The following is a 17,512-nucleotide window of genomic DNA, read 5'->3' on the forward strand; positions in this document are numbered from 1 at the left end:
CCTGCTGGAGAGAGAGAGGAAGAAATGTAGGAGCCAGAGAGGTCAAAGACATCGCAAGAAAACCCACAGAATCAAGTAACATGAGCTCACAGAGACTGAACCGACAACCAAGAAGCCTGCATAGGACTGACCGAGGCCCTATGCTTATGTGTGCCAGATGTGATGACCGAGGCACTCTGCATATATGTGTCAACTGGGTAGCTTGGTGTTCTTGTGGGACTCCAAACAGGGGGAGCAGAAGCTGTCTCCTAACTCTTTTGCTGGCTTTTGGGACCCTATTCTTTAATACAAGGGGATGTACTTAGTCTTACTGCAACTTGGTATGCCATGCCTTGTTAATATCCAAAAGAGGCCAGCACTTTTCTAAACAGAAACAGAGTAGATGGGGAAGGTAGAGGGATAGGTGGGGAGAGGGATTGGGAGGAGAGAAAGGAAGGGGAAACTGTAGTCAGGATGTAAAATAAATAAATATTAAAAAGCAATATGCTAGAGTATATTTTCATACAAATAGGAAATGAAACTTTGAAGTATTGCTACAATGCCCAGGAATGAGGCTGTTTTTATGGTGTACCTAGTTAGTTGGTTCTTAGTCACTGGAACTCTTTTGTTGCTAGATTCTGGAATAATTTGGTCAGAGAAATCCCTAACATTGATTTATTAAGCAGAGCTTAATAGGCCATTCTAATGGAAGTTTGGAAAACTAATAAAGCAATCCTAGTAGATCTGCTAAGTGACTGCAGGTTCCAGAGTAACCCAAGTAGAAGAGAAGACTGCCAAATGGTACACTACAAAGACTATGGAGAGTCATAAACAAAACACAATGACAGCTTATCAGTCACATTATAGGATGATATTTATTATAATAGTAAATAATGTGAAATATAATATATATAATAAGAGAAAAGCATTTGTAATTAATATAATAAGATAAAATGGAGAAACAGAAGAAGTGTTCTGGAATAAGCTTTTCTGAAATGTGGGTAAGTGGGAAGAAGAAGGAAACATTCAGAAGTAATGAGAAGATGCTTGAGAAGTGTTTACTCAAGACTCAAGTTCATAATCAAAAAGCATCCCCTTGGAACCATCTATTGGTTAATAGTGATAAGTTCAATACCTTTTTGAGGAATTCTCTTATTCCTGGAGAAAAGGAGAAGATCCAAACAAATTCTGTCAAATGCTGGAAAAACATTTGGGAAAAATAGTTTCTTAGTGGAATGATCAATAAATTTAAGGAGAAAGAGAAGCTAAATGTAGTTCTGGAGATTTAAGCCTCGATTTCCTGAGAAAAATCTCAGACCAGAGGCAAGCTGGGCCGATCAAGACGCTGCCTCAGTCATCATCCTTAAGTAGTCATTTCTGCAAAATGCCATGGCATTCAGTGGTACTGGATGAAGAGGTTGTTCTCTTTTCATTGCTGAATGAATCATAAAATGTTATCTTAATATAAACATTCTCAGATGATTGATTCCTTTCAATTCAGATGAAATTGGTTTTTCTATGTATTTTTTCAAGTCAGTGAAACAAATATCAAACCAAGAGACAGATTCCTCTCACAAGTTCACGTCTTCTCCAGAATCAAGTTTTTCTTTTAGGGTTTGGTATGATTTATTGGCTAATGTTCTGAAGATTCTTTCTGTGTCTGGTCCTTTGTCATTGATAACAGAGAGGACATCCTGTGTGGAAGAAAGGCAAGAGTCTATCATTATAGATCCATACCTCTGAAGCACTGGTGTGCCTCTTACTGTGAACCAGAGCAATGGTAAACATTTGTGCAGAGCACTGGTTATTTTCATTTATGAGACTGAATAATCTCAGAGGCAGTGCTATTAAAGGAGACCTCAGAGTATTATGTAGTCATGAATTAAGTTGGAAAATTTCAGGGTAGGGGACACAGAAGGTCACATCCATAGACCCATTCCCTCCAACAAGCTAGTAGGTTTGGGTCTGAATCAGTGAAAGATACATGCATATATTTGGTTTTCAATTTTCTTGAATTACATGAATCAAACTTCAGTGAGATTTAATTTTCCTTAGGTACTATGTTAAATGTATCTCACCATTATTGATAGGTTAGCCACACATTCATCAATTTTGTAAAAGGAATGTGAATACATGTTCTCCAGAAATTATGTGGTGCATGAAAATTATAGAAAACCTAAATGGCACTCACCTAAATTGATTCTCTCACAGACATTCATGAGAGACTTTCCAAAGAGGTAGCCCTTGTTTGGTGCTGGTGGAGTCATGCACACTTTATCCTGGCTGATGCTAGGACCACAGGCAACCATTGGTTTTATAAAAGATCATTTGACATATTTCTCAGAATCTAAGAAAGAAGAGAGATCATTGTATATTTCAATTAAATTCATTTAGCTATTACATTTTCATTTTACAGCATGCATGCTTTCTACATCATCATGAATACACAGGAAATGATTAATCAATACTATACCATTTATGATATTGAAGAATTGGTTAATGACCTTCTTATGTTAGCTCATTGTTCTCTCTGAAATCCCAGACATAGGTCAAGCAAGAGGACAAATCTCATGCAGGTTCAACTCTTCTAGTGTGATTCATGGACATTGCTGCCTACAACATAATGCACTGCATCACTAGGCACTTGATATCTAGCTGTATATGACCCATAGTTCTAGGTATAATCATTAAATTCTAGTGTTTGTCCTAAAACTATGCATATAAGTGATAGAATCAAGTAGTTATATGGTATACAGTCTCCGAAACCTCCTGTGTGGTCTCTAAACAGCCATGGGCAACTCTAATCTAACAGCTGTATCTGTACTTCATCACACAACTTGCCTGACTGCATCATTCTGACATCCTTTGGATGCCTTCACTTGAACTATGAGCTCAACTCTAAGATATTAGTGGCTACTTCTCTCCTACAGTTGTATTATGGCATACTAAGACTTTCAACAGAGACAGGCATGGTGGCATATGCCTTTAATCGCATCACAAGAAAAGCAGAGGCAGACAGACATCTGTGAGTCCAAGGCTAGTGTGTTTTACAGAGCAAGTTCCAGAACTACACAGAGAAACCCTGTCTCAAAGAACCACAATAAAATAAAATAAAATAAAATTGCAAAATTGAGTTGCTATTCTGAGTAATCAGCACAGGAGTCAAAGATCAATGTAAATGACTTTTTCACATATCCTTAATGATTTGTTTACTTGGCACTTCTGGAATTTATCTTTTACATAAATTCAGAATCATTGAGAAAAAGGAGTAAAACTTTACAGTTTTTAACAATGTGAGAATCTATTTGTAATGTACAGATGAATTGTGCACTCCACAATGTGTTTAGTAAAATCCCCATCTTTGTTTATTGTAAATGATGTTTTGGGTGTTCACTAATTCTAACTTTTAAACTATGACTACAGCATATCTTTATTTACCTATTTACTCATTATGAAGAGGAACAGTTGAACTCATGGGCACTGCATCATTGCCTGTGGGGCATGTCCTACCATCAAGACTGTCATTGTCTTGATGTTCTCTGTTCTTCATCTCACCAGTGTCAGATTGTTGAGGGAACTGGAAGCCTTCTCCTCATCAGGGTAAGACACTGAGCTCTTATGATTTCTTCTCTAAATATTTTCAGACAGTTTTCAATGCAAAATTTTACAAGGGAAATCTGCAACAGTGGGTCAAACACAGAAGTTCTCTATCACTTTGTACAATTGTAAATCCCATTTGATATATGAGTCTTGGAGGTTAGAATTGTATAATTCAAAATTATGAGAAAAAATCAGTTGTTATAAGATACAGGAGGGTTTTCCATTAGAAATTTGAAAGACTAATTTGAGATCAGATATAAAAATGCAATCAACACAGTGCAATACACTACCAGAGGATGATTTTCAGTGTTCCCATTGTGATGGTTAGTATACATTGTCAACTTGACTAATTTTGGTTCCATTTATTATATACATGGCTAAGCATATTTGTCAGAAACTGAAAGAGTCCAAATAGCCATTCGATCTTTATACTGAATAGATTCTGGCATTTTACTATAGTATTTGAAATGTGATTACCAAGAAAAGTGTGCTTAAGAATTTCTCAATGCAACAAGAGGCCGAAGATCTATTAAATCATATTAAGCAAGACTCAGAATGACTGTATCTGATAAAAGCAATCTGAATTGTCTTTGTTTAGTTAGAGAAAACACCTTGAAAACAAGTAGAAGTTCACACATCCCTCTTTAATAATATATATCAAGGATACAGTCTTAATTGCTGAACTCAGCACCAATGTTCTGTCTTATCATTTCACAACAGTTGCTGCCAATTGGTCAAATTATATTCTAAATCCCAGTTGACAAAGAACTGAGACATTGAGCTCAAATACCTATTGACAATCTAGTTTCTCAAATCTAACAAATGATTCTGCTTCTCCATAAGAGTATCATTCAAGGATGTATGTAGGTTAATACAACAACAAAAGACTCTCAGGATTGTCCTATATTCCTGTCTCACTGTGAAGACTTGACCACCCTAGGCATAAAAATATGTGTCTTATTACCTCTTTGGAGATATCACTTTCTAATGCTGGGTTGCAGGAACTAGGCATACATAGGATGCTTGGGGCCATGCAAACAGATAAATTATAAGCTGACATCTGATTAACTGTAGAATTTCTTTCAACATTGTGTAACACTCTGAAAAGTTGTCTCAAGAGAATGACATTCTGGTGGGGCAGCTGCTCTAAAAGACTAAACACAGAGACAAGTTATTTAAAAACAAGAAATTGTATTTGGAAAGTTATTAATATGAAGAAAGGGAACAGAGTAAATGTCTGTAACTTATCAATGGCCCTCTAGTGAAACAATGAAGACAGGAATGTGTCCTAAAAATATTGCTTGAAATATTTCCTGGAAGTCAGTGAAAAAAAAAGAAATTTACTGGTATATAACTTAATGTAAACACTAAAACACTTACAATATTCTGCAATGTGCTCAACTAAAAGCACACTGCAAAGTCAATGATTCAATTTTAAAAGCTTCCTGTATTATCATTTATGAAATGCTATTGAGTTATTAGAGCCCAAAACATTTTGTTTTTTGAGAGGTTATTGGGGGAATTCATTACACAAACACATTTCATTGAAGGTTTAGTCTAAATTAGGCATGGCTTTCACTGTTAAAAATAGAAAGTTGAAACTATACCATTGACAAATTGGATGCCCATTATGTCCTATGGGGCAGTACCAATTCACAGTGCATACGATGTTGAAAATTTCATATTAAGAATTTTAAGAGAAAAACAATAATACATAGTCAAAAGCTATATTCCTTTTTTTCTTCTTCCTTTTCAACATTGGGTCTCATACTGTAGTTTGGTTGTTCTGGACAGTCTAGATAGCCCAGGATGACCCCAAGTTGTTGCTGGTCATGCCTCTGCTTCTCAAATGCTAAGATGACAAGTATGAGCTGCTGTGACTGTCCAAGTCATACTTGTCTTTTGAAAATATCTTCCATGTTTGTGAGCAATTGAAACCCTTTGTTGTCAGTCAATATTTTTAGTAAATAATTCTGGGGTATATAATCTAATGTTTCTAAGAAAATGTCACTTCTATTTTTGATGATGTTGTTCAAGCAATTAGCAAATCATTACCTACATGCTGCTGCTAATTTTTCCTCTTCATCCACTTGGCCAAGGACACCAAGACATTCATCATATAGTCTAGATGTTAGAGCACATTCATTTTGAAGAAACATAGAAAAATATATTTGTTAAAAATATAAAACACAGAAATTACTGAAAATACTTTTATCTGTAAAATTCAGTTTACTCCCAACTTCCTTTACAGTTCCTCCCGTTTCCCTAGTTAGAACCTTGTCTGAAACGTAGGCCTACTAAAGGGATTTAGGGTTTCTCCTTTGAAACTGGAAACCTAAGAGTAGTTTGGTTAGTGCTGAGAATGCAGACGATTCTCCTCTAGTGAACATCTGAGGAAACTAGCTCACACTGAAGAGACCCAGGAGTTATCTCACATTCTAATTTTAAATGACATAAACATACACATTCTGGTCATTTGAGGGGCGATCAAGTGTTTCTTGTTTATAGCCGCAGAAGGTTATGAAGCAAGTGATCTAAATGCACAAACTCATGTGCCCATACACAAAGGCTGAGTGAGCCTGGAGTTTCTTTTTTCTTTATTTTATTTTTTGATATGTTCTCTAAGAGAAAATGCTCCTATTAAAATCCTGCAAGTGGTGAAGGACATGTAATGTGTATCCTTGCATAGCGACTGTCAAATAAACATCAGAAAACTGGGCACACAACACTTTGTGATACTGAGATAAGCATAGTGGTACCTGAGTGGACTCAGAACTCTGGAGGGGAAAATACAAATTGCAAGATAGAGCCTAACCTGGGAAACAGCACAACAACTTGCAAAGTTCATTGTTAGTTAAAACTGAGTGAAACCTTCATGTTTATTCATTCAAAACCAGGAAGCAGATGTCAAATCACCTTGACAAGTTTCCAAAGACAGACATACTCTGTTTGTATTGGTCTCACAGATTTAACTTTAGGAGCTACGCAGGGGCTGCTTTTATAAATATACGTCAGTAACTACTCAATCTTGCAAATATTTCTAGAGCTGATCCATGTACAAGGCATGTTTTGAAGTATTTGGGATAGACCAGTGAAGAAACTGTACAAGCCACCATCTCCTTAGATCACTAAAATATAATAGATACAACCTGGCGGTGGTGGTGCACCCCTTTAATCCCAGCACTAGGAAGGCAGAGGAAGGTGGATCTCTTTGAGTTCAAGGTCAGTCTGGCCTACAGAGCGAGTCCCAGGACAGGCTCCAAAGCTACATAGAGAAACCCTGTCTCGAAAAACTAAAGAGAGGGTGGGGGAGTCCAAAGCTCATAACAGTGAAGAAAACACTTCAGTCAAACTGCAAAGTAAAAGTGTTTGAAGATGCAGACAAGAATGGAAAGAGATGGAAAGAACTCTTGGTAAACCCTTGAGCATGTTTAATACAGTATAATTACAAGAGAAATACTTGTTTATTGTCTAAAAATAACTAAATTCTAAAATTGGCCAAATGCAACTTTAACTGAGGAGGGAAGAGGGAGAAGAGGCAAAATTCACACTGAGGTTGTTCATAAACCCTACAAAGACTTGTATTATGGTTTTATTCACCTAAAGCTACATATTAAACATATAAGTGTAATGTAAGTATGCATAAAGATTTAACTTTGAGGCTGACCACGCTTCCCACAAGAGACCTAGACTATCTACCAAACCCCACAACAAAGCATGAGAAACTCCATTTCAGTTGTTCAGAGGAGACTGAGACTCTTAAAACTATGCATGCTATTGTTGCTACCCTTGGTTAACTCAAAGAAAGGAAACTGGAAGCACATCTCTATTGTAAAGACACTACACACTTCAGATATAGGACTTGGTGGGTCTGAGCTTGGTCTTATGTGTAAACCTCCTCCCTGAGTACAAGCTTTAATAGTATTCAAATGTGCTATGCAAGCTACAAAAGGGGTAGGGTACAGCAAACAACAGTCCAATGTCAGCTCTTCCTATGCATGAGTCGTGGTATCTTCCTATTTATTTTAAGGCAATGATTTGATTCATAATTGTTTCTCCAACTATTGGTAAAATTGAACAGGGATATTTAAAAAGCAGGATTTTGTTCCCAGGATAGCCAGCAAAGAACTGTATGATACCTACCAGAATTGCTGTGGGCAGATTGCCATCCTCACAAACAACAATAAGATCATTTCCAAAGAGTTTTCCTGTTTTAGCAACTGACAGGACTGTACATACTTGGTCCTGGTGGGGTACAGAGCCCTTGTGGAACACTTGAGTTATGAAAGGCCATCTTTTGTTACCTTTTTCCCCCCTCTGCATCTAAAGAGAAATTGAGATTATTACATGGACTAGTTTAATTTATATAACCCTTGTCACTGAATTCCAATTTTATAACATGCCTGTTGCAATTCATACAAGGAGACAAAATTATTTATAATATAAAATTCCCCATATTCTAAAATTGGTTAGTGATCCTGTAGTGTGTGGGTATTCTTCTTCCCTATACTCCACACTGTTAATCTTAGAGACCTGTTCTGACTGTTCTTCCAGTGAGAATGCTCACAAGTCTTATCACAAAGTATGATAACCTCTAAAGAATTAATATGGAAAAATCTAGATGGCAGGATATGGTTAGTGAGTTGAAGCACAATTTGCACTGACTGTTGAGAAATCACCAAGACTTAAGTTCTGAAGCATTTAGGATATACAAAGCTGTTCCAAATCTGAGAATTAAAATTCTAACAAGTTGGCACATTTTACTAAACAAATTTATTTCAAAATGTACCTGATACCACCCCCCTTTGGCTTGTCACTGATTGAGGATTACAATCATGTTAACATTATAAAAAGCAAAAACACCAGTTGTTTTGGTACATGCCCTTATTCCTAACACTGTGACAAGGAGGATCCAGGGTCCTTTACATGTCTCATGTTATAACAATACCCTATGTCATAAAGAAAGAAAAATCATCAAATATGTGGGTGGAGTATATCCTCTGTTATGCCCTCGGTAGAATCTAATATAATAAAATCTGAATATAAATAATGTAGAAAAAGTAATCTAGTTCAGTGTATTTTGAATAACCAAACATGTACCTGCTGATTCTTTCCCTGATATATGCAGAATGTTTGAATAACAAGGCCATGTTCTTTGATCTCCAATAGACATTGTTACTTTCATGAGTCTGAGGGTTACTACATGTCTCAGATCTTCACTTTTCAATGGCTTTTCCTTGTTCTTCCTTGTTCTCCCTTTCTGTTCTTCCTTGACCTGCCTGTACTGAAGCCACCAGGTTTAAATGAATCCCCAAGGGAGTCTTGGCCCTGGAGGAGATGGAAATGGAGGGGAGGGGCTGGGAAGAAGGTGGGTGCGGGAGGGGGAGGACAGGGGAATCCATGGCTGATGGGTAAAATTAAAACACCAATATAATAAATTAAAAAAAGTGAAAAAAAGAGCTGTGGTGTTATATATCAAATAAAGCTTACTTGAGGATCAGGTGACAAAACCAACCACTAGATCAAACAGAGGCCAGGCAGTGATGCCACACACCTTTAATCTCAGTACTTGGGTGCTGTGGGATATTGTTTTGTATGCTGAGAATATGTGTTTCTCTTATTGGTTGATAAATAAAGCGCTGATTGGCCAGTAGCCAGGCAGGAAGTATAGGTGGGGCAAGCCGATGAGGAGAATTCTGGAAAGAGGAAGGCTGAGTCAGGAGTCACCAGCCAGGCACAGAGGAAGCAAGATGACAAGGCAGAACTGAGAAAAGGTACCAAGCCACGTGGCTAAACATAAATAAGAATTATGGGTTAATTTAAATGTAAAACCCAGTCAGTAATAAGCCTGAGCTAATGGCTGAGCAGTTACAATCAATATAAGATTCTGAATGATTATTTTTAATATAAGCTTCTGAATGATTGCTTTATAAGCAGGCAACAGGACTGCGGGGGGCCTGGTGGGACCAGAGAAACTTCCAACTACACTTGGGAGTCACACTCCTTTAATCTCAGCACTTTAGCACTTTGCTACTAGTATTTGGGAAGCACACATGCCATTAATCCCAACACTAGGAAGAAAGTGTAATAGCTGGGCAGAGAAAGGAATATAAGGTGTAAGGAGACAGAAACTAGAGACTTTTGGCTGAGGACTTGGAGGCTTTCAATCAGAGGATTTGTGGAGATAGGATCTCGCCTTCCATTCAGACTGAGTTTTTGGTAGTGGTGGAAAATTTGTCTAGTGGCTTGTTCCTTTGTCTCTCTGATCTTGGCTTTGGGTTTTATTTATTTATTTTTATAATAACACCATTTAGGATTTGTGCAACATTGAACACCCTTAATGATCTCAGATTTTTCTTATCCAGAGTCTTCTAATATATCTTCTATTGCTGTTACCTATTTGTCAACAATCTTTTGAAAATTATGGGAAAATGCAACATATGGAACAGCAGGTCATTCAGTAAGAAAGGCTCCACAAATCTGAACATGAACATTTCCCATTCACTGGTAAAAAATGTTGGTCATAGAGACATGTGAACTAAATGTTTTCACCTGTATTCAGATAAATGACTATGTTTTCGATTTTTATTTCAAACCGGTAGTTACATAGCATAGAGTAAACAATATTATTTTGAAGATTTTAAATTTTATTTATATGTTTATTTATTTTACATATGTGTTTTGCTCTCATGTATATCTGTGCACCATGTTGTCTCTGGTGCCTGAGCAGGTCAGAAGAGTGAATCAGATTTCCTGCAAGTGGAATTATGGATGGCTATAAACTATCATGTGAGTGCTAGGGATCAAACTCAGGCCTTCTTTAAGAGAAACAAGTGCTCTTAGTCATTGATACATCCTTCTAGAACCTAGAAGAGTTTAGTATTCAACAGATAACTTTTTTTGTTTTGTTTGCCTTCTTCAGGAAAATTCTGTTTCTCAATTGGAAAAGCACAGGAAAATACCCATTACTTTTTCACCAGACCACAAACACTTGCATAAGGAGATACTATCATGCTATTGGGTTATGTGAAATATTTGGTAATTATGAATTAAATGAATCAAAGAATATGTTTAAGTTATTTATATTTAAGTTTAAAGCTAAATAATAAAAGCATTGAGGACTTATGGTTAGAACATTGAACTCAGTCACTCCCTCCTTAGATTTCCTTGTTACTTTCCATGAATTAGGCTTTGAGATTCTTCAGGGCCTTTGCAGAACCACAGTTGGGAATCCTGAACACTGTGTGAGGCAAAAAGAACTAACCAACTATCACAAAAGTCTTCCACAAGTGGACTTCCCTTACCAATTCACTATCCATAGAAGGAACATAATTAGGAGCAGAATTAGTGATGCATATTCTGGCTACAGGTTTAAGTCATTGGGGCTGGTTTCAGGAGGAAAGCCTTGGTGCTTGCCTTTCCTTTCAGATAGATCATAGATCATTTGATCCACAACAGGATCTAGATGCCCTGGGATAAGAAATCACATTCACCCCTCAACATGAATCAAGAAAAATGTTATGCCAAGAACACTTCTATCTCCTTATCCAGACTATGTGTGGAGTATTGAGCTATGACTTGACTGGAGTATTGAGCTATGACTTGACATGCCAACACAGCCTAGTACCCAGAGAGCCATATGCCAGCTGTGACTCTGATGACTGGAGCAAAGTAACACTTGAAAGATACTGTAACTTCAGCAAAACTCAGAAAAATACACAGAACCCAATATGTCTTGAGGATGGCTAGGAGTCAAAACATTTGACTTTCTTTCAGTGACATCCATTCCGTGGAGAAGGTGGGCAGGTGTCTCACCTGGAAAATGGGCCAGATGCTGAAAAAAAGGTCCACAACAGTACACAGTGCTGGGGATCCATTTGAAAAAAATCATCTAAACTGAATATTCTGTGCAAGTATTTTAGCATTCTACAGGAGTAGCTAAAGTAAAACTATGCTTTAATTCCAGCTATCATTAACATTACATGTAATTTATTGCTATTTTCTGATTTAAAAACATGATATTGTGCTGTAGATGTTTTCAGTCTTAAAACTAGCACAATACACACTCAAGCAGACACCCCTTCACACACACACACACACACACACACACACACACACACACACACACACCCCACAGGAGTGGGATAGAGAGGAAGATACAGATAGAGAGATTACACAAACTCACAGGGGTGGTAGAGAGTGGACTCTTTTTCAGGGGGTATCAACTTGCAGGTAGGAAACAGTTTGAAGAAGGGGAGCAGGGAGGGTTTAGAGGGAGGAAAGAGATGAGTGGTATCATTCTATTTCAATTCAAATCATTTTAAATAGTAAAGAGAACCCATTTTTTAGAAGTGGGATTTACCAAAATTATTCATGATTTAAAAATAAAGCAGCAAACACATTGGAGTGCATCCATTGGAGAGTAGAAGAAACATTCACAAACCAAAGGGATTCACAAGAAATGAGAGATCAGTGTCAAATATCAAATGAAAGTCCAAATATGCTGACTCTTGAAAACTGGCTATTGGAGTAGCAAGGTGTATAGCCCTGGAAAGCCTAGTTGCAATACCGTGGGCAACGACAAGAGGAACAGTTAGGCTTAGAAGACCGTGAAAGACAGATTCATCCCCAGAGAGTCACACTTTCTAATTCTTTTAACCTATCAAAAGTCCACATGCAGACATCACCAATGCTGTGAACCTTAGATTCTAACAGATGCAAGAATCACAGGAGGCTTTAACCATGAATGTGCTTTTCTGAGGTAGTCAGGAAGCTTCATGCCCAGGGAAGTCAGACAGCTTTGAGAAAAGGGAGGATACATGGTTAGAAATGAAGCCTAGAGAGACACAAAGGATTGTGACTGAAACAGCCTGGGAGGTACTCTGTTAAATCTCATAATAAAATATGCAGTATGCCTTGGACACATGATAATCATGGAAAGATTATGTCTATCTAGAATGCCTATGCCTTTAAAATGACTGACTTTTGGTGATCATAATAGACTGTGCAGTCGGCAAACTGTATATTCCCTGATATGTGTAATTATATAGAGTACTAAAACTCTACCAAACTATGAAGTTCTTCATAAAGATTTTCTACTACATAATTCTGAAATAAAATGACTGATATGTTGGAATGTGATAAATAAGAACAAATCAGAAAGTAATCTATGTATTGAAATGCCATAATTAAACCCATTACTTTGTAGGCTAACTTAAATAGTTGCAAAGGAAATAAAAATTAGGTTTATGTAATGATACACATTAGTTTTAGATGATCTCAGGTAATACATATATCTAGAAATTCCAGTCGTGGCCCAGCTCAGGCTAGAATATAGGATTTCTGGTGCTTTGGAAAAATAAAAATGGAAGCAGCATTCATCAAGAATTTGTGTGAAACCATTCTTGTCTAGCAAAATAAATCAGTTTCTTTACCTCTGGCTAAAGGGACATATGGCTCTCAATTAACATATATACTTGTAGCACCTATCAGGATGTCAACACCCGCACTGGTTTCCAGGTTCCCTGAGTTTCTATTCAGAAGTACTTGTTATATATCTTAAAGCTCCCCTATAGTTGACTGTGCCTTCCAAACAACTCTCAACTCTTCCCACACTATGATAGCTCCTGAAATGTTGCAGATTCACCCTTACTCTCTCTATGAAGGCACCCCCCTTCCACTCCAGCTATCTCCTCTATTCTCTCCTGTTAGTCTGTCTTCTCCCACAGATAGCCCTGGTCTTGTCTATTCTGCTTTTTTTTTTTCTCTGTTCTTAACTCTTTCAGATGCTTCTGGGTATTTTCTCTCCCTTCCCACAATACATTATGGAGTGACTATTCAGGTGGTCTCTTCACTGTGCCCAGCTTATACAGTCTGTATATTTCAAGTATGTATTTCCTTAAGCAAATATTACTCTGCCCAAGACTTAAGCTACTTCTTTGGAGTAATATGCTCAAGAGACACCAAATCCTTTACTCAGCAAGTACTTAAGGGACAAAGAGAGACAAAAGCCAGTGGTTGTCCTTACACATGTGAAGCAAAGATAAATGAAAAAATAGAAACAACTCAGTGTCATGATACACAAAATTGAAAGTAAATGGAGATGTTTGATAAGCCATTCTGTCTCATCTGAATCTGTGCTAAATTTTGGGAAATAGGTTCTAAAGAACACAGTACATGTTAGAATCAATAGCAATTTATATCAGGTCTTGGATTTTAGGTTGAAGTCTTACCAGTTTACAATAATCCTTTGTGGTCATAGTGGGTAAAACAATTAGATGCAGCAGAGAATGAACCTCTCTCATAACTTGAACAGATATTTTTTTTTTTGTAGATTTACAGACACTATTCCCCTATGTAGCCCATAGCATACCTGCCCTGACTTGTAACCCTACTTCTTTATGGGTCTGTCACTGAATACTGCTAATATAAGTAGCTTTTCATGAAGTCAGGGCTGAGTTAACAATTAGTTCATATGATGTGGAAAAATCAAGAAAGGACATTTCTTAATAGCACTAGTCTGTCATGAGAATCAAAACTAGTCATTAAAATACCTTTACAGTGGAGGCTGAAATGGAGAAACTTTCAGTGGATATGAGATTCTCATTTCCTTCCTTGGCACTAGACACCAAAGATACAGTTGGTAAACCAACAGCTGAAATCTGAAGATTCTGTAGTATTCTGATTGACAGATAACTGTAAACTCATGCCATAACTGACAAAGTGACATATGTGTTTCATTTTCTTCCAACTTTTGGCTTTAAAAATTATTTTTGAGCAACTTTGAACCTCAAGGGTTTGTAAGGAATAACAAATTTTTACAACCATACATACATACATACAGATAGATAAGAGATAGATACAGAGCTAGATGTATAGACATATGTATATATTGATTCAAATCAAAAGTAACATGCCACCCTAAACTCTGATGTACTACCATAATCAGATATACAGTCCTATTTCCTGTTGCTCAATGTTTTGAAAGGAAAAATGACCTTTTCTCATCAGTTTGTGCTCTGGCTATGGCAACTTGGTAATGTCACATCATAGCAAATGGCCTCATGGACGGAGCATTTAGGAGAGAGAGCCCACGGCATGAGTGGAAGCAAACAGTGAGGAGAAGAGTGTGGTCTTACTTTCTGACAATAGTCCTGATGCAAGGACTCAAAAGGGTTCCAGAAAAACTTCAAGCCCTTCAAAGGGCAGCACGTTAAATGATGGATTAGCTTCATTATAGGCCTTGGATCTTAAAAGTAACACTACCTATAAACACTGCCATGCTTGAAACTGAACTTGCAGCATAAAGCCCATGAGTGCCAAATCACATCCAACCAGAGAACATGGATTAAGAACAGGATACTCCCACCACTACAAGGTTACTTTATATTATTCTTCAACAGACACACCACTTGACACCCCATGAAAACACCTTTTAAACGACAAGCATTTTCCAAATCTCCATTTTTGTCTTTTTGTTTATTTTGTTTTGTTTTTAAGAAAGATATAAATTCAGGAATATATTGAATATTCATCATTTTCAAACTTTGGTCCCAATCAGCACAAATAGACCCACTCAACTATTAATATTGTTGCATATTATCTAAGGTTCAGTCATTTAGTAAGATGTTTAGGATATGTGTGGGGAACACTGACAGCTCTTTTTTTCAAGCCATTTTACTACAGAAGGATTTATGGTTGCTTTCAGTTTGGAAATTGCTAAAATCATTTCTTTAAAGAATTTTTAAAGGGCGTAAGAGTTTACTTTTTAAAACGTACCCCAATGAGAATGGTGACCAATGTGCTTATTATAATGGCCTTTTTCCTTAGTATTAACATTTCATATTCTATACAGGACAATGTTTCATTAGGATTAAGAATGTTAGAGAAATTATCTTAGATAAAAATTACATGATAATTCTTTTGTCTCATTCTCAGAACTGATTTCAACCCCATCATTTGGTGGACATTGCATTACATGGTTTTATAGGGAGGAAAATCTCTCAGAAGCAGCATGAACTTGTCTTCTTTGTATACATTCTGTAGAGATGACTTAAGCCGTGTATATTTTTCTAAATCCCAGTCACACTGGGCACCTCAGAGAATCTTCCTGCCAACATTCTGCTAATAGTGATTTTACTTACAAATTGGACCAGCAGGAAAATGTAGAGGAAAATAAATATAGCTTACAAATCCATCTGGAGTGTGTATTTCTCCAATACATACTCAGATTTAAGTATTATAACTGCAACCTCCAAATTGCTCTAATAAAATATGTATATACAAATTCTGGGTTTTGTGTATATCACTATTTTTAATCAGCAAGGCAGCTGCTTTTCATAAGGGAATGTGCTTAGTGACATGTCTATATGCTTGTCCTTCAAAAAATTGCATTATGTTCAATCTCTTTTAAATATCTTAAGGTACAAAATCTTGATCATACACAAAAGCATTACCTGATCTTAATAACTTAATCCAATTAAATTGCTTTTTATGGAATAAATGCTATTGAACAATCATTACAATAATAGTGCCTTCTCATGACTTCCTGCACACAGTGTCTCCTCTAATTCTCACTAACCTTTAACCCTTCTCTCTGCATTTGTGTTTCTACTACAAAGTCAGGAAACACTAGGACATTATAAGTGGGATTTCTCCAAAATAGAATATACTTTCACTGTACAAAGACACATTTTTTAGTCTATAAATCCAAAAGTCACATTGCTTATCTCAGAAACTCAACAAATAAGATTTAGGCATTTCAAAACATAGTATCTTTGTGTGTGTGTGTGTGTGTGTGTGTGTGTGTGTGTGTGTGTGTGTAAATACTGAGATTTAGACATTTCAAAGCAGAATTGTGTGTGTGTTTAATTCAGCTGTTTTTTTAATCACTAGATTCTATGTCCATCTGTGCCTTTTTATGACAGTAAACTATATTTCAACTAAATTTTAAGATTATTATGTTCCAGTAGATAGGTGGCTGGATTCTTCTCATATTTCATTTTTTTTAAATGGACTACATAATAGTGTTTTTGTTTTGGTGATTCAGTAAAGGAACAGGAGAATTATTTACATTCTATTCTCCCTTATGTCAGTCAACACAGCTTTTGCTTTTATGCAACAAGGAAATCATAAAAGTATCTGAAAATAATTTACTAAGTTACATTTGAGTCTCGGTTAACTAACAGAGTCAATCCACTGAGCATCAAACCTAGAACTAGCAAGATGTCTCAACAAATAAACTCTTCCCGCTCCTCTCCCCCACCCCCGCCACTTCTTCCCACACCCCTATTTCCCCTTGGAAGAACGGGGCTCCTAGACCAGTGCACGTAGGGAGGTAGCTGATTTTTACTGTATACAGGAGCTTCTGGGACTCTCCTGCAATTGCTCATTCCCAGGGTGCAGAGGAGCCGAGCACAGGCCCCACCCAATTCCCCCTCCTGCTTCTTTTCTGGGATTTGCGGAGGGAAAGAGGAGGAGATGAGAGCTGCGGGGTGGCCGATGGTAGGAAGTTTCGATCCTCCCAGGAGAGACTGTTCGGCTTGGCGCTACCGAGAGGTGTGTGTTTGGGTGTGATCTTCTGTCAGATTGATGGTTTCGCTGTCGCACAGGGGCAGAGGCGGAGGAGGGGAGGGAGGTGGGTAGAGGAGAGGGCTGCCTGAACCTCTTGTCCAGCCCACCTAAGCATGGAGTGCTTTCAGTTTACTTGAAACCTCTCATCTGCTCTCAGTCTGAAGGCAGGACTGATTTTAGGGTCCCAGTCTTTAGGGCCACCCCAGAGGGAAAGGAGGGGTCGAGAGCCAAGAAAGAAGCAAACCATGAAATTTAAAGGAAAAAAGAACGCCTTTGATATTTTTACCCCTCTGCCTTCCCGATGAAGTGTAGCAAACGCAGGCGACACCTTGGAAGGGACCAAGTTGGTCTGCGGTGGCAA

General features: G+C 37.4%; 1 pseudogene; it reads right to left on the reverse strand.

Moving 5' to 3' along the window:
* Nucleotides 1–1,433: 1,433 nt before the first annotated feature.
* LOC118586250 overlaps nt 1,434–17,512 on the reverse strand; it is a 180,861-nt pseudogene continuing 164,782 nt past the window's right edge.

This window comes from Onychomys torridus, chromosome 6, assembly GCF_903995425.1.
Source record: "Onychomys torridus chromosome 6, mOncTor1.1, whole genome shotgun sequence".
NCBI lineage: Eukaryota > Metazoa > Chordata > Mammalia > Rodentia > Cricetidae > Onychomys > Onychomys torridus.